The 25,738-nt window shown below is 41.4% G+C and overlaps 1 pseudogene; it reads left to right on the plus strand.

Annotated features, from left to right (window-relative positions):
• The first annotated feature begins 20,097 nt into the window (after positions 1–20,097).
• LOC141049004 (polymerase delta-interacting protein 3-like) lies at positions 20,098–25,228 on the plus strand (annotated as a pseudogene).
• The last annotated feature ends 510 nt before the right edge of the window (positions 25,229–25,738 follow it).

A 25,738-nucleotide genomic window follows, 5' to 3' on the forward strand; every position in this document is an offset into this window, starting at 1 on the left:
ATGGGGTGAAGGAGAAGGCAATGATGGGAGTGATGGAGCAGGCAATGATGGGGGTGATGGAGCAGACAATGATGGGAGTGATGGGCTGATGGAGCAGGCAATGATGGGAGTCATGGGGAGAAGGCAGTGATGGGGTGATGGAGAATGCGATGATGGGAGTGATGGGGAGAAGACAATGATGGTGTGATGGAGCAGGCAATGATGGGAGTAATGGGGAGAAGGCAGTGATGGGGTGAAGGAGAAAGCAATGATGGGAGTGATGGAGCAGACAATGATGGGAGTGATGGGGTGATGGAGCAGGCAATGATGGGAGTGATGGGGTGATGGAGAAGGCGATGATGGGAGTGATGGGGAGAAGACAATGATGGGGTGATGGAGCAGGCAATGATGGGAGTGATGGGGAGAAGACAATGATGGGGTGATGGAGCAGGCAATGATGGGAGTGATGGGGAGAAGGCAGTGATGGGGTGAAGGAGAAGGCAATGATGGGGAGAAGGCAAAGGTGGGGGTGATGGGGAGAAGGCATTGATGGGGGTGATGGAGAGGGCAATGATGGGGTGGTGGGGGAAAAATAAATGATGATGGGGTGGTGGAGGAGAATGCAATGATGGTGGTGGTGGAAAGGGCAATAAATGGGGGTGGTGGAGGAGGAGGAAATGATGGAGGTGGTGGAATGGGCAATGATGGGAGTGGTGGGGGAGAAAGCAAAGATAGTGGTGGGGGAGAAGAAAATGATGGAGGTGGTGAAGAGGGCAATGATGGGGTGGGGGAGAGGACAATAATGGGATGCGAGGGGAGGAGGACAATGAGGGGTGTGGGGGATTGGGATGGGAGGAAGGGGGACTTATAATGGCCTTAGGAACAGGGGGAGGTGGAGGAAGACATTATCGTTTATTATGTCTAACACAGTCCCTTAGTATATAGTGCACTCACTATGTCTAACACAGTCCCTTAGTATATAGTGTACTCACTTATTCTGTATAACACCATCCTTAGTTATATATTTTCCTCTTTTATTATGTATAACACCATCCCTTATTACGTACCATCCTCTCTAGTTATATATGATGCCGTCCCTTATTATATAGCTTCCTCTGCTGTTATGTATAGTGCTGTCTCTTACATAGTGTATTCTTGTTAATTTTGTTATTTACAGTGCCCTCTTTTATTACATAGTCCCCTCTCTTTTTAGATATAAAATGACTGCTGACCGAGGAGCCGGTGACCAAACTACCAGTCCATCAGCTCCTCCATTAGAAAGGAAGCTTTCCCATGCTCCATCAGCCATCATTGCATTATACAGCTAACAAGACAGGACGGTATGTAATAAAAAACAGGGCTCTATATAATCCAATATGTAAGGTCTGTCACATTATTAAAAATTATTATTAAAAAAGCCATTAGGTCTTCATCCAGCATCATCAAGCTTATACATACATATATGTAGAGAACTGCAAGAAGATGAAAGTCTAGAAATAATAACAGCAGAGTTAGTAGCAGACTAAAAATTAGATCTTTGAGTGTAGTGTGGGCTCTTCGGATGCTTCCGGATTATCAACAACCAAAGGGGCGGCAAATTTTTCGACCGCCCCGGGCATCACAAACAGTTGCTATGCCACTGAGTGGGTCTCATAGACTGGTAAAGCATATGCACAAAGTGCAATGGATGCCAAAAGTAAGAAGGAGGCACTCCAATACTCCTTTGAAAATAAATAGCTTAGGGCCTCAGAAAACATTTTTTCCCATTATTAAGGGGTGGGTATCCTAGACTGGTAAGGCGCATGTGTAAGGGGAAAGAACAAGTTAGGCATGTCTCCTCTGTGATGGGTCTGGAACCATTGGGGCTGTCACCTAAGTCTGAGGGGAAAAGCTTAAAGTGTGTCATGGCTCCCTGTACTCAAGCAAAGGGGGCGTGGCCAAGCTGAGAGATGGTTCGTGTGCGAGGATTCAAACAGTTTGGACAGGAACGTCGAGCACACGAGAGACCCATGAGGTAAAATCAGCTGAGAGGCGACAAGACAGGGTAGAGCAGAGCCTGGAATGGCAGACCGCTTTGACAGGAGGCTACCGACTGAGTACCGCTGAGACATCGATGTCTCCGCTGACGTCTCTGCCCTCGCTAAGACAGCTGACAATTTTGCCACCACAGCCGCCCCTGCCGACAGCACTAATCGTGAGAGACAAGGTCTGTGAACTGGACTAAGGCGCGTGTTGAGTTTACACAGAGAACTAGGCTGCCCATTGTAAACTGTGTTTGGGCAGTGCTGCAAGTCTCTGTAGTGTTGGAACACTCACCGCTGAGGAAAAAGACATTTCCCTCTTCATCGCTTCATCTTCTGGTCCCAAGACCTGCATCAGGATCCTGAGGAGTCACCGCCATCGTCAGGACCATGAGAGGACACCACCGTCGTCAGGATATATTATACCAGCTTTCTCAGGACTGTGTCTGACCTCCACTGCGACGCATCCTAAGTGGCTCTATTCACGGTCAGGAGTTTAACAATGACTGACATCTGAGGGACAAGTAGTATTTAATTGTACTGTCTGCCTTACTTATTCTTGTGCCTTAAGTTATCCCCAATAGTCATTCGCTGTATTAGAGAATAATTTCCCTCTGTTTTCTCCCAGCGTGGAGTTTTTCTGTTGTAAAATAAACCCCTATCTGTTGTGAACACTTGTGACCTGACTTCTGAGGTTGGGCTCCCTCTGGTGGTTGCTGTGGGTAATGGAGCTGGTCGGGTTGACAGAAGTCAATCACCTGAAGATGGTGATTGGAGGTCAGGTGTTACAGACTGGGAAGATTTAAGTCAGCAAGCTTCCCTCAGTTGCTGCTGGTGATTTGGTTTTCTGCCTGTGTATTTTGAAGTCCGCTTGCCCCCTGTTTGGTCCTGCATCGTTCAGATAAGTTATTTGTTTGCTGGAATCTTTTTGCATTTGATCCAGTTTTTGTCTTTCTCTGCTTTCTGCTTTGCTGTGTGGGTTCAGCATTGTTGCCTGCTGGGACCAGTGCTGGACCCCATTTCATATGCTACAGCTTATGTCAATCTGTTCAGTATTGATAATAAGGAATAAATTCTTGGACTTTAAGTGCGCTGCCAGACAAATTCCATAACCACACAAGGTTAAAAAAGTTAACCCTTTAATCCCTACGCGTTTCGAAGCATAACGCTTCTTCTTCAGGGGTTGACACATGAATACAGAGAGCTGTCATCGCATTTATACATACAAGATTCAAATTTGGCACCATCAAAGACACGAGGTGCGCCGCAAAGGTCAAAGATCAAAGTAATTCAAGCGTCTTGAAGAGTTCATAAAGGTTAAACATTCAATAATTAAAAAACAAATAAATCTTTATTATATTTTGCAGATAAAAGAAGAAAAAAAGGGAAAAAAAAAGAAAAAATGATAAAAAAATGAGGAAAAGGGGAAGAAAATGAACCCACGACGTGAGGGCAAGAAAAAGGATCAAAGTCCAGCAGACACACCACTACACCAAGGAGAGTGCTCGAATTTAAAAAAGGAATTATAATCCAACAATCGGAATGAATCTCCGAAATAAATATGTGTAAGAGTGATAATTAAATGATACATACATGTGTATGATTAAAAATACGTTAAAAAGGAATTTAGTATATAGATAATAAATAAATGAAAAATAAAAAATAAAATTATAAAATGTGTCACCATTATTTTATTTCAAATTCCATGAGGGATCAGTGGCGTGGGTCAATGGGCAAAAAACCACATGCAGAAGAAACCAAGATCGCTCACCGCCCAAGGCAGAAGGAGAAAAAGAAAAAACAAAAAAAGCAACAATACTTTAACGGATTAAATATATTCGTTAAATATATATATTAAAAACGCATTAAAAAAAGGGAAAACTATATAACGAGGTCCACTTTAACATGGATTAATTAATATAGATAAAGGAAATCTGTATGCAAGCAACAATTAAGGGCAGAAAAACGCATTACTTATTTTATTTCAGAAGTCTATTTGGGATCCGAGACTCTAAGAGCATGAATCAGACCAAGAGAAAAAAATTGTACGAAACGAAAAAATGAAAAATAATGATCATAAAACCAAGGGAATGTATAGAGAAAATTAACACCTTAGTTTCCATAATAATGACACATTGCATTATATATAAAGGAAAAGCACAATATGTATAAATAAATAAAAATTGCGTCAATGTGCATACATGAATAGATAAAAGTATTATTATAAAGAATAATATGCAAATAAAAGTGTAATTGGTGGAATTATTCACAAGAAAACAGAATTTAAAAAGCATATACCCGATTAACCGGAATAAATTAATGAAAGGTTATAGTACCGAAAAAATGTGTATGGCTGAAATTAACCCATTGTGTGGGTGTAAAAATTGTGTTGCGAAAAAAAAATATATATAGTGTTAGGAAAAAATTTTTTTTTATTATATATATATATTGGAAAAACAACGGAGAAGATTATACTATTGCGTATTTGTGAGAAAATATGAGCATATGAAAAAAGATTGAAGATTAAAAATGTATATATGTGAAGGATATATAAAATGTGATCAAAGATTGGGGAGCATAGACCCGAATGAGCGAGAATAAATAGCACAAAGCGAAAATGTGGGGGAGATTAACCCATCACACCAAATGAAAAGAAGGGGAAGGGACCACGTGTGTGAAACGTGAAGGAGGGGGATACACACCAAAATCACAGTGTATGGAGGGACATGAAATCAAAAATTGTATAATGAAATTGTACAATGAAAAATTGTACAAAAAAATGTGTAATAAAATTGTAGAATAAAATGGATTATAAAACTCATAAATATATATGATTACAGAAGACAATAAAATGAATGGATTAAACAATTAGTGGAGGTTACAAATAACAGAAAAAAAGAGAATCTCAAAGAAACACTTCAGAAATTTCATTTAACCCATTAGGTTTCAAAGTGTTCAACCTATAAATCCAGAAGATTTCTTTCCTGTTTAGTTGTCCCATCCTGTCAGGATGGTTAAAGGGAATCTGTTCGATGGGACTAATCTTTAATCCTTGAGGGTTTTTGTCATGTTTCAAGGTGAAATGTCTAGATAGACCATGCAAAAGAAAGCCCTTTTTAATATTGTGTCTATGGGAGTTCATTCTAAGATGTAGCGGTTGTGTGGTTCTGCCGACATATTGTCTCCCACAGTCACACTCAATTAAATAAATAACATATTCAGAAGTGCAATTAAGAAAATCACGGATAGGAAAAGATTCATCTGTAGTAGTGGATCTGAAATATTTCATTCTATGTGTAATGTTACTGCAACAAGCACAATTTTTCTTTCCACAACGGAAAATGCCCCTTGGTGAATTGTTGGTAATTACTCGGGTTCCTGTCTTATTTTTTAGACGACTGGGGGCTACAAAATTCTTGATATTCGGAGCCCTCCTAAAAGTAATCATCGGATTATTAGGGAGTATTTTTTGCAGAAGTGGGTCATTGAGTAGAATGTGCCAGTTCTTACAAAGAAATTTCCTGATTTCCTTATTCTCTAGGCAAAATTGGGTTATAAAATTAGTAGTGTATTTATTCTTATCAGCTTTGACTTCTTTTTTTCTTCCATTAATCAAGGAGTTCTGAGACATATTTAAACATCTGTTATAGGCATTTGTTATTAAATTCTCAGGATAGTTCTTTTTATTAAATCTGTTCATCAGGATTTTCGCTTGATTTTTATAATCCTCTATATTTGAACAATTTTTTCTAATCCTTCTATATTGATTATCAGGAATATTCCTTAGCCACTTTCCATAGTGACCACTGTTGAAAGGAATATAGCTGTTGGTATCAACGTTCTTGAAAAACGTTTTTGTTGCAATACTATTATCCTTGATAAAAATTGTCAAATCTAAGAAGTTAATTTCATTACTGTCAAATGTTGAGGAAAAAGACAAACCCCAATTATTCATATTAAGATCATGAATAAAATTATGAATATCATCATTGCTGTTATCCCATATAAAAAGAAGGTCATCGATGAATCTTTTATATAGAACTATGTTGCTATACCATTTAGATTTAAAAATATGGAACTCCTCAAAAATACCCATGAAAATATTAGCATAGGTTGGTGCGACCTTAGAGCCCATCGCAGTCCCCAGCTGTTGATGGTACAGACAACCTTCAAAAGTAAAATAGTTATTTTTTAAAATGAATTCCATGCCTTTTAAAATAAAGTTTTTTTGTGCCTTGTTCAGTCTCTTATCACTCATTAAAATTTTATTAAAACAAGCCAACCCCAAAGTGTGTGAAATATTAGAATAGAGTGATGATACGTCCATACTTAAAAATATAAAATTCGGTTTCCATTCGATATCATGGAGATACTGTATTAAATCCGTTGAGTCCCTGATGAAACATTTCAATGATGGGACATGTGTAACCATGATTCTATCTATAAAATGAGACAGGTTACTAGTAACTGAGTCTATACCTGATATGATGGGTCTCCCCGGTGGATTTTCTAGATTCTTGTGGATCTTAGGTAAATGATAAAAAAATTGTGTGCGGGTCTGTGCAACTTTTAAAAATCTATATTCATTATTATTAAAAATGTTGTTTTCTTTTCCTTCCTGAATTAGTTTATCATAATTGGTTTTAACATTTGGGATGGCTTCAAAAGAGGTTTTTTTATAGTATTTGGGATCAGACAGAATTCTATGAGCTTCACTACAATAGTCTGACCTATTCTGCACAACAATACCACCACCTTTATCCGCTGAGCGAATTACTATATCGGGATTGGTTTTTAAGGATTTTAAGGCTGACTTTTCAGTTTTAGTTAAATTGGGTTTGGATTTTACGGAATTTAGTTCCTTAAATTCCTTCTGCACAATATCGTTAAAAACATCCAGGTGATGACCTCTGCTCTCAATCGGATAAAACTTAGTTTTAATAGGTACAACTAAATGAAACTCATCCTGATCTGTAATGTCATTATTGGATGGGTCAATGTTAGTACTTTCTTGGACAGGATTTGATTCCTTAATTAAAAAATGCCTTTTCAGTGTCAGTTTCCAGATAAAAACTTGCAAATCAAGAAAAAGGTTAAAATCATTCGTTTTATGTGTTGGACAAAAAGTTAGTCCCTTGGATAGGACACTAGTTTCATCTTTAGTTAAAACATAAGAAGATAAATTAAAAATGTTGTTATTACCATCATCTAAATTTAAGTCACTTTTAATCTTACTTATATTTTTGTTTTCCCTTTCTTTTTTTCTCCCCCCTCTGGTTCCTCTATAGGATTTTTTCTTTTCCCGTTTTTTGGTGAGAAAAATTTTTTTATTTCTGTGTTTTTCAAAATTCGGGGTAAAAAAGGAACCGTAGCATTATTGTCTAAATTGGTATTGTCAATCAGGACAGTTTCACTAGTTGGAGTGCTGGATATATCATTATCATAGATCGAAAAATCAAAGAGGGATTTTTGTGTGCACTCTGGAAATTCGATTAAAGCAGGTGATGGGATGACTACAGGGATGGGTGTAATGATCTTAGACTTATCAATAATGGGATTTACGGAATCAATGAGATTTTTGTTCCCATTTAACCCTTTCATTTGTTCCTTGATATATGATACAATTAGATAGTATCAAGGAACAAATGAAAGGGTATAGACTCAGTTACTAGTAACCTGTCTCATTTTATAGATAGAATCATGGTTACACATGTCCCATCATTGAAATGTTTCATCAGGGACTCAACGGATTTAATACAGTATCTCCATGATATCGAATGGAAACCGAATTTTATATTTTTAAGTATGGACGTATCATCACTCTATTCTAATATTTCACACACTTTGGGGTTGGCTTGTTTTAATAAAATTTTAATGAGTGATAAGAGACTGAACAAGGCACAAAAAACTTTATTTTAAAAGGCATGGAATTCATTTTAAAAAATAACTATTTTACTCTCGAAGGTTGTCTGTACCATCAACAGCTGGGGACTGCGATGGGCTCTAAGGTCGCACCAACCTATGCTAATATTTTCATGGGTATTTTTGAGGAGTTCCATATTTTTAAATCTAAATGGTATAGCAACATAGTTCTATATAAAAGATTCATCGATGACCTTCTTTTTATATGGGATAACAGCAATGATGATATTCATAATTTTATTCATGATCTTAATATGAATAATTGGGGTTTGTCTTTTTCCTCAACATTTGACAGTAATGAAATTAACTTCTTAGATTTGACAATTTTTATCAAGGATAATAGTATTGCAACAAAAACGTTTTTCAAGAACGTTGATACCAACAGCTATATTCCTTTCAACAGTGGTCACCATGGAAAGTGGCTTAGGAATATTCCTGATAATCAATATAGAAGGATTAGAAAAAATTGTTCAAATATAGAGGATTATAAAAATCAAGCGAAAATCCTGATGAACAGATTTAATAAAAAGAACTATCCTGAGAATTTAATAATAAATGCCTATAACAGATGTTTAAATATGTCTCAGAACTCCTTGATTAACGGAAGAAAAAAAGAAGTCAAAGCTGATAAGAATAAATACACTACTAATTTTATAACCCAATTTTGCCTAGAGAATAAGGAAATCAGGAAAGTTCTTTGTAAGAACTGGCACATTCTACTCAATGACCCACTTCTGCAAAAAATACTCCCTAATAATCCGATGATTACTTTTAGGAGGGCTCCGAATATCAAGAATTTTGTAGCCCCCAGTCGTCTAAAAAATAAGACAGGAACCCGAGTAATTACCAACAATTCACCAAGGGGCATTTTCCGTTGTGGAAAGAAAAATTGTGCTTGTTGCAGTAACATTACACATAGAATGAAATATTTCAGATCCACTACTACAGATGAATCTTTTCCTATCCGTGATTTTCTTAATTGCACTTCTGAATATGTTATTTATTTAATTGAGTGTGACTGTGGGAGACAATATGTCGGCAGAACCACACAACCGCTACATCTTAGAATGAACTCCCATAGACACAATATTAAAAAGGGCTTTCTTTTGCATGGTCTATCTAGACATTTCACCTTGAAACATGACAAAAACCCTCAAGGATTAAAGATTAGTCCCATCGAACAGATTCCCTTTAACCATCCTGACAGGATGGGACAACTAAACAGGAAAGAAATCTTCTGGATTTATAGGTTGAACACTTTGAAACCTAATGGGTTAAATGAAATTTATGAAGTGTTTCTTTGAGATTCTCTTTTTTTCTGTTATTTGTAACCTCCACTAATTGTTTAATCCATTCATTTTATTGTCTTCTGTAATCATATATATTTATGAGTTTTATAATCCATTTTATTCTACAATTTTATTACACTTTTTTTGTACAATTTTTCATTGTACAATTTCATTATACAATTTTTGATTTCATGTCCCTCCATACACTGTGATTTTGGTGTGTATCCCCCTCCTTCACGTTTCACACACGTGGTCCCTTCCCCTTCTTTTCATTTGGTGTGATGGGTTAATCTCCCCCACATTTTCGCTTTGTGCTATTTATTCTCGCTCATTCGGGTCTATGCTCCCCAATCTTTGATCACATTTTATATATCCTTCACATATATACATTTTTAATCTTCAATCTTTTTTCATATGCTCATATTTTCTCACAAATACGCAATAGTATAATCTTCTCCGTTGTTTTTCCAATATATATATATAATAAAAAAATTTTTTTTCCTAACACTATATATATATATTTTTTTCTCAACACAATTTTTACACCCACACAATAGGTTAATTTCAGCCATACACATTTTTTCGGTACTATAACCTTTCATTAATTTATTCCGGTTAATCGGGTATATGCTTTTTAAATTCTGTTTTCTTGTGAATAATTCCACCAATTACACTTTTATTTGCATATTATTCTTTATAATAATACTTTTATCTATTCATGTATGCACATTGACGCAATTTTTATTTATTTATACATATTGTGCTTTTCCTTTATATATAATGCAATGTGTCATTATTATGGAAACTAAGGTGTTAATTTTCTCTATACATTCCCTTGGTTTTATGATCATTATTTTTCATTTTTTCGTTTCGTACAATTTTTTTCTCTTGGTCTGATTCATGCTCTTAGAGTCTCGGATCCCAAATAGACTTCTGAAATAAAATAAGTAATGCGTTTTTCTGCCCTTAATTGTTGCTTGCATACAGATTTCCTTTTTCTATATTAATTAATCCATGTTAAAGTGGACCTCGTTATATAGTTTTCCCTTTTTTTAATGCATTTTTAATATATATATTTAACGAATATATTTAATCCTTTAAAGTATTGTTGCTTTTTTTGTTTTTTCTTTTTCTCCTTCTGCCTTGGGCGGTGAGCGATCTTGGTTTCTTCTGCATGTGGTTTTTTGCCCATTGACCCACACCACTGATGTCTCATGGAATTTGAAATAAAATAATGGTGACACATTTTATAATTTTATTTTTTATTTTTCATTTATTTATTATCTATATACTAAATTCCTTTTTAACGTATTTTTAATCATACACATGTATGTATCATTTAATTATCACTCTTACACATTTATTTCGGAGATTCATTCCGATTGTTGGATTATAATTCCTTTTTTAAATTCGAGCACTCTCCTTGGTGTAGTGGTGTGTCTGCTGGACTTTGCTCCTTTTTCTTGCCCTCACGTCGTGGGTTCATTTTCTTCCCCTTTTCCTCATTTTTTTATCATTTTTTCTTTTTTTTTCCCTTTTTTTCTTCTTTTATCTGCAAAATATAATAAAGATTTATTTGTTTTTTAATTATTGAATGTTTAACCTTTATGAACTCTTCAAGACGCTTGAATTACTTTGATCTTTGACCTTTGCGGCGCACCTCGTGTCTTTGATGGCGCCAAATTTGAATCTTGTATGTATAAATGCGATGACAGCTCTCTGTATTCATGTGTCAACCCCTGAAGAAGAAGCGTTATGCTTCGAAACGCGTAGGGATTAAAGGGTTAACTTTTTTAACCTTGTGTGGTTATGGAATTTGTCTGGCAGCGCACTTAAAGTCCAAGAATTTATTCCTTATTATCTGTGGTGCGGTTCCGCTGTGGACCGTTGGACGTGCAGCAGGCTGACATACTATACAGGCTTTACTTTCTCTTTGAGAAGGTGAGTATAATACTTTTAGTATTTGTACATTTTACCCGGATAAGACCCTATTGCGCTCTTGTTTCAACCTTTTAGTGAATACAAAATCTGTTCAGTATTGCCAGTCCCCTGTTATATCAGTATCTTTTGTATTGCTTCCAGTTCACACCAGAATGCTTATCTAGTGGGGGAGAGGTCGTGTGGCCTCAGTATTTTTGCAAATCAGACGTGTTGGATTTTTTTAGGGTTTTTTGCGTGATTGCAGACAGTATCTTTTCTGTCCTGTTCTATCTAGACAGTTTGGGCCCAATAATTTGCTTACTCTATTTTCTGCCTGTGTTTGTGCCTCATCTTGTCTCACCGGCAATATATGTTTGGGGGCTATCTATTCCTTTGGGGTTCTACTCCAGGGCAGTTTAGCTTTCCCCTTTCTTGCTTTAGGCTTAGTTAACTCTTTGGCTGTGCCGAGGCGTCTAGGGCATCTTAGGTACGTCCCATGGCTAATTTTAGTTGTTTTGTTAGTTTAGGGTTCTGCAATCCGCTTAATTACCAACCTTGCTGGTTTTCTGGTTGCCTAGCTTATTCCCCGGCTATCCTCCTCGGTGACCTAATCATAACACCTATCACCCTTGGTCTGTGTATGGTCAGTTACTGCATCCTACGTGCCTTCAGTCTCCTCACACTTGGTGCAGTCGGCAGGATTCAGTCTACATGTACGGGCATGGCAGACCAAGCATCTGAGGAGGGCCCTAGATCTAGTATCTCTCTGGGGGCAATGTTAAATAACCTTCTGAAATTTAATGGAAATAACACCATACTATGGAGCTGGACTGAGCGTATAAAAGGAATGATGAGAATGCACCCTATGGTTCCTGCCCTGCAAGCAGAGGTCACCATGATGGCTTTAGATGGGGAGGCGAGGGATTCAGTAATGTTGCGACCCCCCCGGGAACGAAATACCCTTGACAAAGTATTATAAATACTTGAGGAGACTCACGGGGACCCCACGGATGTAGGGGAATTACGTGTGCGGCTGTTTAGTCGGGATCAAAGAGAGGGGGAGATGGTGACCCAGTATATGAACGCTTTGCAAGAAATTCACACTGCCATAGTTAGAAAAGATGGCTTGGGAGTAGGGCCGACTGATGTGGTGTGACTAGACCAATTAGGAACGGGATGGGAAATGCATTGCTTAAGCAGGCTCTGGGAGAACGTTTGCTTGTGAACCCACAAATGACCTTTGCAGAGGTGGGAAGCAAGGCTTGTGCATGTGAAAAGGAGCAGGGGGTGACAGTCCCGGTGGCGAAAGTCCAGAGCGGGGAGGCGGCCGTGAATGCAGCTGCTGAACCAGGATGGGTAGAAGATTTATGGAAAAAGATCCAATCCATGAGGGAGGGTCTGAACGACACTAAAAGGATGGTGACCTCATTGCGTACCCCAGAAGCAAAACCCTCTCAGAACCACGACGAGGTGGAAGAGGATCTCGTCGGGAAGAGCCCTCAATGTGTTACCTATGTGGAGAATTAGAACATATGGTCCGGGCCTGCCAGCAACGTTGGTGGCCACTACAGCGTCGCCCGTTAAACTAAGCGGGCACTGAGGCTGGGGGACACCACCCGGAACCAGAACAGCCCAAAAGGAGCACCAACAGTCCCAACAATTTAGTGTGTCAGCAAGCCCATTAGTATGGACCAAAATAGATGGACGGGCTGTACGCAGCCTGGTAGACACGGGATCGCAAGTAACCACGATGCCTGAGACATAATTGAAAAGACACTTCCCAGAAGCCAAAAGGCATGAGTGGGGGCCAGTGATCAAATTGACTGCCGTCAATCAACTGCCTATCCCGGTCACAGGGGTGGCATGGATGCAGATTAAGGTCTGTGGTAAAGACCTGGGCAGCAAGGGAGTGGTGTTAACTGCGGGAGACCCCGTGCAAGGATATACTGTCACACTAGGAATGAATGTACTTAAAGAGTCTGGAAGTCTTCTTATTAGCGAGTTTCTGAACGCGTTCCTGAAACAATGGAGCCCACGTATGCCACAAAGGAGAGTGTTTCAGCAATTGATCCAGCCGGCCCAAGCACAAGAGGTCACCTGTGAAGGAAAGGTGTTGGGAAAAGTGATCATTCCAGCTACAACCAATATAGACTTACCTCCAGGACAAAGTGTGCTGTCTTTAACTGTCCGAGATTGCACCCCGCTGGAGGGGGTCGAAGTACAACTTGAACCAGCTACTGTGGAAAATCTACCATCAGGGCTCTTAGTAGCTGAACTTAAGGAAAGACACTCTGAGGCTTACCCCCAGAAGCGAAATTGGGCAAATTGTAAGTATGCCAGTGGAGTTTATACCCTCTCAGGCTGTCCATTTATAGGTAAAAAGGGAAGATCTATGGACTGTAGCTGTAGAGACATCCCCTGTGCTCGAACCCCAATCACAAAGAAAGGGGTGTCACATCTTAGAACAAGCCCGAGCTGAGTTGACAGAGTTTACACCAGAGCAGGTGGAGTAGGTGGAGGCCTTACTGGGATGTTAGCAGGATGTGTTCGCGCGACATGAGGAAGATTTCTGCTGTACGACTGCCATCACACATGAGATTCCAATGGGTAATGCTGCGCCTGTGAGAGAGCATTATGAACAGATTCCTCCGCAAATGTACCAGGAGGTAAAAGGAATGCTCACAGAAATGTTACAGAACAGTGTCATCTGAGAGAGCCAAAGCCCGTGGGCTGTACTCATCGTCCTAGTGTGAAAAAAAGAGGGTACTCTGCGGATCTGTGTGGACTATCACAAATTAAATGCCTGCACGGTGCGAGATTCATTTCCCCTATCTTGTATTGAAGAATCCTTGTCCGCTCTGGGGAACACAAGATACTTCTCCACTCTAAACCTGTTTAGCAGGTACTGGCAAGTGCCGATGTCAGAACATGACCGAGCGAAGATGGCCTTTATACTACCTATGGGCCTGTATGAGTTCAACAGAATGCCATTCGGATTGGCTAATGCTCCCGGTACTTTTTCAGCGACTCATAGAACAATGTTTGGGAGATCGAAGCTTTGAAGCCACTCTCATCTGCCTTGACAATATAATTGTGTTCGCCCCCATGTTTGAAGAGCACTTACAGCACCTTGAGCAAGTACTCAGCCTACTCCAGAAACATGGGCTGCTAGTGAAACCATCTATTTGTCACCTGTTCTGCACCCAAATTGAGTACCTGGGGCAAGTGGTCTCCGCAGAAGGCGTACGACCAACCTGTAAGAAGATTGTGGTAGTGCAAGACTGGTCTACCTGAGAACTGTAAAGGATGTTCGAGCTTTCTTAGGGCTGACTGGGTATTATCGATTGTTCGTGAAAGACTTCACCCACATTGTGAATCCGTTATTAGAACTGTTGAAAGGATTACCGGCAGGAGAAAAAAATCGGAACATTCTGTGGGGAGAGTGCCAGTGGAAAGTGTTCCAAGCCTTGAAAATGGCTCTGACAGAAGCCCCGGTCCTGGCCTATGCTGATTTTTCGAAACCCTTCATTCTCCATACAGATGGAAGTTTACATGGGCTCTGAGCTGTACTGTCGCAGATCCAAGGTGGAAAAGACAGGGTGATTTCCTATGCTAGTCATTCCCTCCATGACTCTGAATGGAATCCAGACAACTACAGCTCGTTCAAACGAGAATTGTTGGCACTGATATGGGCCATGACAGAAAAATTTGTGGAATACCTATCCGGATCTGAGGTACTGGTGTGCATAGACAACAACCCACTGGCCCACTTAAAGAACACGAAGTTAGGGGCTCTTTAGCAATGCTGGGTCACTAGAATGGCCAAATACTGGTACAAAATAGCCTACAAACGGGGGGCTGAAAACACCCATGCAGATGCGCTATCCAGGGTTCCATATAAGCAGCCCGGCCCTAACCGAGATGAAGAGCTGGAGGCCGATGAAGTGCCGGAGTTCCAAGGATCTGCCAGGACGTTGGCAACTACGAGGGAACAAAATTGGGCAGAATCTCAGAATGGTGTGCTGGGACAGCCCCGTGATGAGTGGGTACAGATTCAGCAGGAGGATGGAGAGCTCGCCCAACTTCAGCACTGGGTGGCCCTCAAACAACTGCCTAGCCAGGAGGAGAGAGAAAACCTGTCTCCTGGTACGAAACAAATTCTACGGCAATGGGAGAGGCACCACCTGAGAGAAGGATTGCTGTATAGAAAAGGCAAGCTACAGCGGGCCCTGACTCTCACTTGGCAAGTAGTGATTCCTGAGAAGCTGTTACATCAAGTGACCACAGACGCACATGAAAAAGGGGCCCACTTCGGTCAAGAAAATACCTTTCAGTGGTTGCAGGGACTGCTGTACCATCCATTGCTTAAAATGACAGAATTGCTGATGATTGACTATCTGACAATAGGCCCAGCCCATCAAGAGTATGAACATTGTCTAGTCATGATGGACCACTTCACTAAGTTCACTGTCGTGACCTCTACTCGGGACCAAACGGCCGAAACCGCAGCCTACGCTATCTGTAAATATTTCATTCAAGTATATGGCTGCCTGAAAAGAATACATTCAGACCAAGGAGCCTGTTTCTTAGGTCGAGTCATGGAGGAGCTACACGATTTGTATGGAATTGAAAAATCTTGTACGACCCCTTACCACTCTCAGGGAAATGGAGCATGTGAACGGTTCAATTGAACTCTTATTCAAATGTTGAGAACCTTAAAAGACGATTGGAAGACCCGTTGGCCGGAATTTGTAGCAGAACTAGTGTGGGTGTACAATAATCGGGTACATCGCACCACAGGATACACGCCCTATTCTCTACTTTTGGCAGGCCAGGAAAAGAGATCACCGAACTGGAGCCGGACCCAGAGGAGGACTAGCGATGCACGGGGGTGTCCATCTGGGTCCGAGAACACCATCATGGATTGCAGACTCTACCTTGTCTGGTGCAGACCCGGTTTCGAGAGTTGGAACACCCAGAGACAGCTCCTCTACGGGGGACAGCTCTACAGGTCGGAGACCGGGTACTAGTTAGAGAAAAACATCCTCAAGACAAGTTAGATCATCGGTGGGAGGATACACTGTATCGTGTACGGCGGCGAGTCAGTTCTGAAAGGCCTGTCTATGAAATTCAGCCCGAGGGGGCCGATGATGCACCAACTCGTATTGTGCACCAAAGCATGTTACGCCCCTGCGCATCTAGAGACACTACGCGAATAGAGAAAGAAGAGCATGCTGCTCCTGAGAATCTTCTATCATTCACTAGTGAAGATGAAGATGACGAATGCCCTGAACCACCATGGGCAGAACCAGAACCAGAACCAGAAGAAGAATAGAAACCTAAGACTCCTGGGACTCCTGAAATTCCTACAAGGGCTGTTTCTCCAGGGCTGAGTGCCCCCCCACCTATGTTCATTCAGCCTGATTCTATTACTCAAGTAGAACCAACTGATATTACCAGTTTGCGACGTTCTAAAAGCTCAATAGCAGGAAAACCTCACTGATTTGATCAGCTATACATAGAAGAATGTCAATGCATACTTCAAGAACTCTCGCCCGTGGAATGGTGAGCACAAAGAGAGGGGAATATAAGGGGAAAGAGCTAGTTAAGCATGTCTCCTCCATGATGGGTCTGGAACCATCGGGGCTGTCACCTAAGTCGCAGGGGAAAAGCTTAAAGCACGAGACCGCTCCCTGTACGCGAGCGAAGGGGGCATGGCCAAGCTGAGAGAAGGTTCGCAAGCGAGGATTCAAACAGTTTGGGTGGGAACGTCGAGTGCATGAGAGACCTGTGAGGTAAAATAAGCTGAGATGTGACTGGGCAGCGTAGAGCAGAGCCTGGGATGGCAGAGCGCTTTGACAGGAGACTACTGACTGAGTACCGCTGAGACACCTCTGTCCCCGCTGACATCTCTGCCCTCGCTGAGACCGCTGACACAGCTGACAACTCTGCCACAGCCACCCCCGCCGACAGCACTGACCGTGAGAGACAAGGTCTGTGAACTGAACTTAGGCTGCCTGTTGTAAACTGTGTTTGGGCAGTGCTGCAAGTCTCAGTAGTGTTGGGCCACTCACTGCTGAGGAAAAAGACGTTTCCCTCTTCATCGCTTCATGTTCTGGACCCAAGACCGGCATCAAGATCCCGAGGAGTTGCCACCATCTTCAGGACCACGAGAGGATACCGCCATCGCCAGGATATATTACACCAGCTTCCTCAGGACTGTGTCTGACCTCCACTGCGAAGCATCCTAAGCTGCTCCAGTCACGGTCAGGAGTTTAACTGTGACTGACACATGAGGGATAAGTAGTATTTAATTGTACTGTCTGCCTTACTTATTCTTCTGCCTTAAGTTATCCCCAATAATCAGTCGCTGTATTAGAGAATAATATCCTTCTGTTTTCTCCCTGCGTGGAGTTTTTCTGTTGTAAAATAAACCCCTCTCACCCTTGGTCTGTGTACCGTCCGTTACTGCATCCTACGTGCCTGCAGTCTCCTCACACATGCACTATGTGCATGGGCTGAAAAACATTTACCCCGGAGCGTATACATATATATATTGTCAGGGTCCTGTCAGCACTGGAGAACTGCCACTGCTGAACAGGGTGACTCACCCACACTGCGGGAGGGCCCGGGGTCAGATACTGCAGGGAACACTCAGGCAGACAGGACCTGGGATGCTGAAAGTAGCAAGCAGTGAAGGACCTACGATCATGTGACCGCAGGGGGCGGGGCTTAGTGTCCTGCTGGAGATGAATGCAGGATTCTACTACAGTACGGGGATCCTCAAGTCATACATGGAGAGGGCGGCACAGTACCAAAGGGATAATCAGAGAGTAGTCAAAACATAAGCAATGAGTCATACACGGAGATAGCAGCACAGTACAAGGGGGGCACTCAGAGAATAGTCAGGACCTAGGCAATGAGTCAGAAACCAGAGAAGCAGATACACAGTACAGAATCAAGAGACAAACTCACAACAGGGGACAGAACCCTGTCAGAACCATATAAGCAAGCTAGAAGACAATCAGAAAGCACAGGCACACAGGGGTCACCACACACGGCCAAAGGCAAAAGTATAACTGACGGGGATTGGAGTTTCACAGGGCTATAAGAAGCTCTCCTTGAACCAAAGAGAGGCCACAATAATTAACTCCAGGCATGCAGGTCAAAGCCTGCACTGGTCTCAAGACATTAACCCCTGATGTGCAGGTCAAAACCTGCACTGGGATCATGACATATATCAAAGAATGTTAGACGTAGTCCTCTAAAAATTGTTAATGTGGGCATCATAAACATCCTTAAAAAATTGATAGTGAGGGTAGCTTGATCACCCTTTTGATATGGTAGTGGAGGAGGAAGTGAGGAAGAGAACAACACAAAAAAGATGAAATCCTGAATCGTATACCCATGTTTGGGTGGGAAGGGATGCATGGTTATAAACCAGAAAAAAAACAAAAAACCCTGAATTTGAGTTTATGTTCAGCTGTTGTCATCTGGTGGTTTTGAGAAGTCTGGGCCAATACAGACTTTGTTCATTTTGCTAAGATTCAGCTTGTCAGCATTTTCAATTGACAGGTATATGCGCCTGTCAGTTATAACACCCCCGATAGTCAGACAGCTGAAAGGAAAAAAGCGCAATAGGGTCTTACCCGAGTAAAGATTGATGTAAAATCAAATCATTATACTCACCTTATGTTGGAGAGTTTCAGACATATAGGAACGGAAGGTCAGGCTGCTGCACATCCAAAGGGCCACTCCGTGACCACGAATCATCAGATTGCAAAGGAGAAAATTTATGGATTAAACGTGCGCTGCTTGACAGGTCACTCCTTCCAGATTATGTTAATTGTACTTTTATTTCCCAACGCGTTTCAAAGTTTACACTTCTTCCTCAGGGGATGAAATCTGATGTCATCCCCTGAGGAAGAAGTGTAAACTTCGAAACGCATTGGGAAATAAAAGTACAATTAACATAATCTGGAAGGAGTGATCTGTCAAGCAGCGCACGTTTAATCCATAAATTTTCTCCTTTGCAATCTGATAACACCCCCGATGGCACTTAAAACCTGCTCTGACAAAACGCTAGCAGCAGGCAGTCAAGGACCTCACAGGGCATGAAGAGACAGTTTATACTACACCTCTAGCTTTGATACCCAATAGTTGTAAGGTGCAGAGGAATCACGGAGGACTGGTGTGATCACTAAAATACTCCTTCAGCATCTTCCAAAACTTTTCCCTCCTTCTCAGAGAACCCCATGTATCAGGGCCTGGGTGGTGAGAGGGTCTGAGAATACTGTTTTAGACCTTTGAGAGTGTTCCCCTCCCACTGCTACATCTGGTGTGTCTACTGCTTAGTTGTCCAAGGAACTGGAAAGTTCTCCTTGTACTGTAGGTCCAGTAGGGTGACCAACCAGTAATTAGTGTTGGCCAAAATTCATACAATGCGAGGGTCACGAGAAAGGCAGCGGAACATAAACTCAGCCATGTGTGCTAGACTGCCAACAGCCAAGACTTCTCTGTCCCCACCAAAAGGACAACTGTCTATGTTCTTCTCCTCATCCTCCTTCTTCTCCCTCTCCTCCTCATCTTCAGGCCATCCACACTGAACAGACGGGATGAAGTCGATGTGGCTAGTACCGTCTGTAGCGCAGGTAACCAGCTCCTGTTTCTCCTCCTCTTCATTATTACCCAATCCGCATTTAGAAGATGAGCTGAGGCTGGGCTGTGTAGCATCACTCTGTACAGTTTCTTGTTCCATCTCAACTTGCTCTGTTTGCAAAGCCGCCTCTCCTCTTTAATTTTGAGCAGTGAGTATTTCAGTAGACACAGAAGCCGGGTGGTGAAGTTGATCATGGCGTCATCGCCGCTCACCACCTTTGTTAAGTCCTCAAAGTTTTTGAGAGCCACACAGATGTCAGACATCCATGCCCACTCATCAGCTCTTATGTGCAGAGACTGACCGGAATATGGACATGCAAATTGGAGCTGGTACTCAGCTGCTGCCCTCTGCTGCTCACAAAGCCTTGCCAACATATGTAATGTTCACTTCCAATGCCTGTAGACATTGCATACCAGTCGGTGAGATAAAAGTTGCAAATGCTTCTGCAACACTGCCATGGTGGCAGCTGTTAACTGACTTGCGGAAATGGACACACATGCAGTGTATTTTCACAAGTAACTCATGCAAATCTGAGTAGGTTTAGAGAAACTGCTGAACCACTAAGTTGAGCATGTGGGCCAGGCATGGTACATGTATGAGGTAGCCAAGCTTCAGAGCTACAACCAGGTTACAGCCATTTTCACACACGACCATACCTGGATGTAGGTTCAAGGGCGAGAGCCACAAATCAGTCTTAGGTATTTTTTTCCAATAAACAATCAGACTATCTTATAGTGGATAACCCAACTATACCCATTTTGCATGACTTGCCTAAAACAAATACAAAAATACACCTTCACCCAATGCGCCCTATAGTATCAGGGATCGGCTCCTTAGGAGAAAATCCTGGAAAATGGTTGAACACAGCATTATAGCCTTTGGTCCACCGCATTTGGGGCTACTCAAAGAACTTAAAGGACATTTTAAATATTTAACATCCAATATATTTTGGAACACTGAATGGGCTTGGCTCACTTGCGATGTAATTGATCTATATACTTGCATACCACATGAGATTGCTATCTACGCTGTGTATTTTCATTTGGACAAATACAAGTCTTACACCACAGACCTCCAATAATTTATTAAATCAACATTATTTTTGCTCACTCATAATTATTTTTTGTTTAGCAAAACTTTTTTTGGCAAAAAATGGAATATCAATGGGTGCAAAAATTCTCCCCATCGGTAGCCAATTTAGTTATTGCGTGGTGGGAGGAAGTTTACATCTAAAGCACTGACAATCCTTTTTTCACTCAATAAAATGGTACGCAAGATATATACATGGCGTGCTGCTGGTAAGGGGGGCACCAAGTGTCTATTATACCGTCTTTGTCAATTATTTAAACTATAATTCTTTTAATTTAAAATTCACCATGTCTTTTCATAGAGATTAGTGATGGGCAAGCAGTAAAATGCTTGGGTCGAGTAAATTGGAATGCTCGGGTGCTCGAACCGAGCAACGAGCCCAATGTAAGTCTATGGGAAAACCGAGCATTTTTGTGGCGAATCCCCCCTTGGAGTCTTTTTAGAGTCTAAAAATGTCGGAAATCAATGGGAACAGTGCTCAAATGACATGGGAACATCAAGGGGAAGACCCCTGGAAGCATTTCTGACTCCCATGTCACTGCTGTGAACAAAGTTGTCAGAGTTTTACGCCATTTTTCCGGGTGCACAGTAAAACATACCAAAAATGAAACTAAAATTGATTTTCCTGGGAAATATGTTAAGGAACATCCTTTCCATTTGATACATTTTTCAATTTTAGCATTGCTTTCAACCAACACAAATGCATTCACTGGGAAATGTCATTTTAACATTTTACAACATTAGCTGGTCATGTGGTGTGTGACACATTATCAAATACATCTTGTTTCATTTATGAAGGAGGGACTGTTAAAGGAGGAGGGCCATCAGGTGGACTTTAGCATTCTTAAAGAGACAGCAGTTGGTCCTCACTATTCTTAGAGAGCCGTCAGCCGGATATGCTTTGTTGTTCCCATTATTAAACAGTGTGTCTCCTATACTGTTATTACCTATGCATTGAATGCAAGGCCTGCCCCAAATTTGGATGCACCTCAATAACCCATTGAACAGACGTCCTGGATGGCAACATGAAACCAAAGTTTGCATTATTATTTATTTGGTACTGCCATACTGTTTGCCTATGAATTGAATACAAGGCCTGCCCTGCCCCAAAGTAACACGCACCCCAGTAACCCTTTGAACCAACATACTGGATGGCCACATGAAACCTAAGTTCCCATTATTAAGATTTTTTTTACTCCCAGAAAGTTTGCTCATGAAGTGAATGCAAGGCCTGCTGAAATTTTGGACACACCCCAATAACCTAAAAAAACAGATGTCCTGTATGCCCACATGAAACCGAAGTTCCCATTACTATGTTTTTTTTACTATCAGAGAGTTTGCCCATGAAGTGAATGCATGACCTGCCCCAAAGTTTAACGCTCCCCAAAAACCGTTAGAACCAATGTACTGGATGGCCACATTAAACCAAAGTACCCATTATTAGGAAGTTGGTATTCCCATACTGTTTGACTGTGCAGTGAATTGCAGTATTAAGCCTGGAGAATTGCAGTGTTGAGGATGAAGAGCCGGCAGTGGAGAATTGCAGTTGGGAGCCTGAAGAACCTGGAGTGGAGAATTGCAGTGTTGAGGCTGAAGAACCTGCATTGGTGAATTGCAGTGGTGAACCTGAAGAACCTGCATTGGCGAATTGCAGTGGTGAAGCTAAAGAACACCTGGCAGTGGAGAATTGCAGTGTTCAGACTCAAGAAACTGCAGTGGAGAATTGCAGTGTTGAGGATGAAGGACCTGCAGTGGAGAAATTCAGTGTTGAGGATGAAGAACCTGGAGTGGAGAATTTCAATGATGAAGCTGAAGAACCTGCAGTAGAGAATTTCAGTGTTGAGGCTGAAGACCTGGCAGTGGAGCATTTCATCGTTGAGGCTGAAAAAAACTGAAGTGGAGAATTGCAGTGTTGAGGATGAAGACCCAAAAGTGGAGAATTGCATTGATAAAGGAGCTGACCAACCCCTACAGTTCCCATTATTAGGAACTGGGTCTTCCATTCTGTTTGGCTATGCAGTGAAAGCAAATCCTGCCCCAAATTTGCACGCACCCCAATCCCCCATGGAAGAAATGTGGAGGAGGGCCTCATAAAAAAAGTTTCCCATTAGAAAGGAGCCGGTCTCCTATACTTGTAATGCCCATACACTAAGTGTATAGGCTGACAAACTTTTCCCCCTGGGGGGTACACATCAACATACTGTGTAAGCATTTTTTTATGGGCATCATAAACACCCTTGAAAACAATAACGTGGTTTCCTACACAGTTGCTGCTGGGAAGGCGCAGGTTTGTAGCAGAAATATATTGGTCATGTCATTGGATGAAGTGATCAGGAAAAGGGGCATAGTGACGTTGGGAATGGGAACATACAGGATTAATAACAGGGGGGCAATGGGAGGTATGAGATCCAGGATCCAGCCTACAATGATTAGTCGTTTACCCACTACCAATTACCAGAATGCATTTGATGTCCGTCAGAAGATAGCTGTCACAGATGTGCGTCTGAAGCTAGGCATAAAAGATGCCCATGAGAAATTGGTTGCCAAAGATGCACGTTTCCGTATAAAGGGTAATGTGCAAGATACTCGTGAGATGCTGAATTCTAGAAAGCAGCAGATCAGTGTTGGAGGAAAACCAACCAAACTGATGGATGCTCGTGAAAAACTAAGTTTAAACCGGAGTGCTCCTGCCATAGGTATCAACTCACCCATGGCACAAGGTTCTTCATCTTCACCCATAAATATTACCAAGACCATCTGTTCTGCCTTCTTCCACATATGAAGCTGTGTGGATTCCAGCATACGGCTAAACCCTTCATCCACTCCCAGTAAGAAGACTGTATGGGTGCTTAAGTCTATGTTTATTCGGATGATATGGACAACAATGGGAGATGATAACAGATGGTATAGTAGAACACAGTAGTAGATGATATCAGAGGTTGTTGAACAAAGTTGTGGATGATTTCGGGTAAAAGCTATAAGGAAACAGACTATGCAGTATGTCAGTACTGGCAGATATTAACAACAGCAGCAATACAGGGTACTAACACAACAGTAGAAATGATACAGAGTGCTGTTATATTGGTAGCATGCATTATACAGAGGCTGACCAATCCAATATACAATGCAGTGAAACAAACTTAGGCTGCTAGCATCGCATTAACTGAACAGAAATGCATATAACTAGATGCAGAGCAAGAGCATTACAAGGAATTAAAAATGCATTGCAAATATCATTGGGCATGCATTATGGCCAGCTAACACAGGTGCATAACATATATTACATAGCTGCATTAAAAACTCACCGGAATCCATTTGATGTAAGCAGTGATCTTGCAGGGAGCTGAACACGTGAGTTCCTCAGAGATTCCGGGAGAAATCGTTACATGTTGCTGACCCGGGAAGGATGAAGGGGCAGTTCTGAACAGAATAACCATTAAAGGGAAAGGATACTAAATCCATGAACAGGAAAGAGAAGGGCAACTATGACATCTAATGGCCATAGCTGGAACAGCACTCAAGAAATGTCTTGCTGCACATGAATGGGCAGAACACCATCCAAATTTCACAGCTGAAAACTATTTCTTTAGGTGTACGAACACTGTTAAAGGAATGCAAATAAACTTAGTGAACCACGTACCTGGGAAACCACAGTTTTCCTCTTTAAAAGATATGGGCGATGATGGTATTGATGACGACTTGGAACTTTCCCACACCCCCACCAAGAAAATGAAGATCACAGCTGCCAACAGTGTGCAAAAAAGGCCGGGAATGTCTGGAAATTCATTTTCTCTTGGGCAGACTTTACCTCTTACTAAAGTGGTACAGAATGGTGCATACACAGCTCCCATGTCTACTCAGCATGAGACTTCGCCACCTTTATTGCACACAAAGGTTCTAACAAATGTGTCACTGACACATGTCACAAAAGAGTCTGTCTTTCGCCCTCTAGAAGGCACAAAAATGACCGTTGTAGCTTTTTTTAATGCGGTGCCTTGTAGCGTGCCTGCTTGTTGAGTTCCGGAGTTGCAGAGGTTGTGATTGTAAGAAAGGAAGATGCAGTTGTTGACTACAAAAAATACAACAACAGATACCTAGATGGACAACCAATGAAATGCAATCTTCATTTGAATGGTAGCGTGATAGCATGAGACCAGCCCATCCTTCTATGATTAAGTGACACCCCATAAAAGAAGGAATGTGAACCTAGAAGGTACACAACCTCCTTCTCCAGTGTTGCTTCAAATCCTCCAGCTGAAGTTGATCCTGATACTATCTGAAAACCACTCTTTAAATCCTCAGGGTCATCAGCAGTCATCCAACCAACTACATTTAAGATTAAGCTCTGATGAGACCAACCAACACAATTTCGAGACTGTAATAAGAGAAATTCCCAATTCACATATGTGCCCAGACACTCCTTAAAACAAACCCTTTATTTTGCTTCTTGGGTTTTATTTAGCCCTAATCACCAACTGGTAATTGATGTTTGAAGGAGTCAAACATCAAACATTGGACAATCAATCCTGTTCCCAGCATTGTAGTTTAGTTCACCTTCGTTGTGGGGCAGTTGCATTATTGCATCAAGAATTTCCATTTCTCCCTTGCTCTAGTATTCTGATACTGCACAATTATGGTTCTACTGTTATGTCAGGGAAGGCTAAATGTTGAATAACTTGTTTAAATTTCTTCAATAATCTGTTTCTACTTAAAAGATAATCTTTGTTGTTTTGTAGTTTTAACATCTGCATTCCTACAAATGGATATGAAGACCTGCATATTCCAGTAAATGGGGGGGATTTACTAAGTGTCCACCGACTGTGTTCTAGACAAATAAAGTTTTAAGCCTTATTATAGTT

The sequence above is a fragment of the Dendrobates tinctorius genome, unplaced genomic scaffold (genome assembly GCF_039654945.1).
Source record: "Dendrobates tinctorius isolate UK_male_01 unplaced genomic scaffold, ASM3965494v1 ptg000140l, whole genome shotgun sequence".
NCBI classification, from domain to species: Eukaryota; Metazoa; Chordata; class Amphibia; order Anura; family Dendrobatidae; genus Dendrobates; species Dendrobates tinctorius.